This window comes from Acanthisitta chloris, unplaced genomic scaffold (assembly GCF_000695815.1).
Source record: "Acanthisitta chloris isolate BGI_N310 unplaced genomic scaffold, ASM69581v1 scaffold2487, whole genome shotgun sequence".
NCBI lineage: Eukaryota > Metazoa > Chordata > Aves > Passeriformes > Acanthisittidae > Acanthisitta > Acanthisitta chloris.
In genome coordinates, this window is record NW_008683212.1 from 117,317 (window position 1) to 119,816 (window position 2,500).

Sequence of the window (2,500 nt, forward strand, 5' to 3'; positions counted from 1 at the left end):
TAAATGTAGTATTTGGGGGGGAGGTAATTTTTTCATTTGTGTCAGGCGTGACTAGAGGCACTTTTTTCCCCCTGCACTTCTTTCTTAGGCTTGTATTAAATATGTGCAAATATTTTTTGTTAGGTGTTTACAACATATATTATGTATGAGTAGTTTCCACATACTTCAGTTTAATATGCATATGTATTTTAAAATGCATTTAACCAGAACACCAAAGAAAATAAAATTCATTATTTGTTTAGAAATATATTCATTCGGTATAGATCTGAAGAGCACATGTAACATTATCCCCAGCAACTGGAATTGTACCACTCTAATTATCAACTTATAATTCCCTCTTACAAAAAGAATTTTAAAAATTAAACAGAATTAATAAATAAGCCCATCAAGAACTGCATTACAGCATTGCACTTATGTAAACCTTCAGGTAAGATTATGGTATTTCAGATGTCTGAAACAGTTGTTGATCTTAAATACCAAATATACAGCAATAGTTAGGCTGATTAGGGATAAACTTTTAGCCTTTGTTCTGAAGTTCCTTGCTTAGTGGATTTAATTCAGGCCTTAAATCTCACTTGATTATAATTTATTTAGTACAGCAATTTGGGACCTCACTCTTTTTATAAGTAGTGTTAAACTATTTATTGTGTGAATTAGTTTGTCTACAAACTCCAACCAACTCCTGATAATATTTGATGTACGGTGGGATATTGCATACCTGTGGAACCCTTCAGATATTTTTTGTAGTTATTAAATGTTTAATCTTTAGTAGTATCATTTGCACCAGGAAATATACTTAAGCAAGAACTGTCGGTATTTTCAAAATGCTTTCGTACAGTTTGCTCACTTTATCCATTTTTTATTTGCAGTTGAAAAATGAAGAAAAAGATACATATGAGGAAAACCTCCATTACCCTTTTCTTCTCATTTTAACCAAACACAGATAGAAGATGAGACCTTTTTTCTGTTTTAAGACGGACTACTGAAAATTAATCTATATATGTGGATGATGAGGGAGTGGGGAGTGATCAGTTCCCCCACTTATGTTCCTGAATAATCATTAGAGAACTATTTCTAATCTAAATGCTGAGGAAGATACCATGGCTTGTTTTACAGAGTGTAAACATAGAGATATCTTTTTTTTGTATTTTAGAACTTATTTTCCCAGTTATATTCCAGCCTAAAACCAATCAGACTTCACATATATGCGTTCACAAAGGTGTAAAGCTGGCTTTCTTCTCTTTTGTGCCTTTAAACTTGCATGTACTTTGTTAATCTTTTAAAGTGCTGTTTTTGAGGTGTGTTTGAAAATATATGAATAATGTACTTTGCGGGCTTATATAACTGGTTGTAAAGAAGTGACTGCATTAACATTTGATTACTAAGTCAATAGTTGTCTGAAGATCTTTTAAAAATGCACCTATTGAATGCTTGGATTTTTCTGCCTTTTTTTTTTTTTTAAAAAATTCCACTGTTGATTTTTCTATCCATGATTGAAATGTCCTCATTTGCTTCAGTGCTGTAGGCTTTTTTTTCTATATGTGTGTATGTATGTTTTTTTCCAGCAGGACTTTTCCTCCTGTAGATGTATAAGAAATTATGCATCAGACAAAAGCCTCATAAACTGACCATTTGTCCTTTGGACACAATAGCCTGCCCAGCCCCTCTGCTCCTCCTCTCCAATTATGTGTGATTAGTCTCAGTGTGTTGTGTCAAGAAGGGGGAGTGTGCTGAGTGCTTATTATCTGTTTAGGTACAAGAAGAGCACATTTAGGTTCTGACTATGAATGGAAAGTGAGCCTTTATCAGGACTAAAATCTAAATGCTACTATCCTAGAAATCGCTTTTAAAAAACCACATCCTTTTTTTGGTAAATTCCTAGAAACACTATACCAACTAAAGGATTTTATAGGGTAATCAAACTATCTGCCTTGAATCAGTTTATATTGTGATACATTGTGGCCCAAGTACTTGATAAACATTTAATGTGAATTTTTCTTGTAGTGGGAAGGACAAAAATCCTACAAAGAAACAGGAGCAATATCAGATTTTCCTAACAATTTAACAGACCATTTTAATGACTTCTCAGGAAAACAACCTGGATCATTAAAGACTCCTCTACGGTCTCTTAAACCACAACACTTCTAAAATGTTGTAAAAGCAGAGAGAGGCAGAGCCCATGACTAAGAGAGGGAGGTACTAGATGCAAGCAAGTGTAGAGAATCATGATGAAATACATTAATTAAAAGAACTGCATTTTGGCAATAATCGTTCTTCCATATTTAACAAATTGGACAGCATGTAAACCACAAGCTCCTGAAAGTCTCTTTCTCTTTGCTTTCCTTCTCAAACAAATTTCTTCACTACCGGTTTGCATGTCCTTGTATTCAGTACTTTTTATGCTCCATTAGAGCACCTAGATGGATCTCAGAAGGCATAGGTCAAGTCGCAGTTAGATCATACATTTCTTTCTCACAAAAACTTGAATTGCAATGCCAAG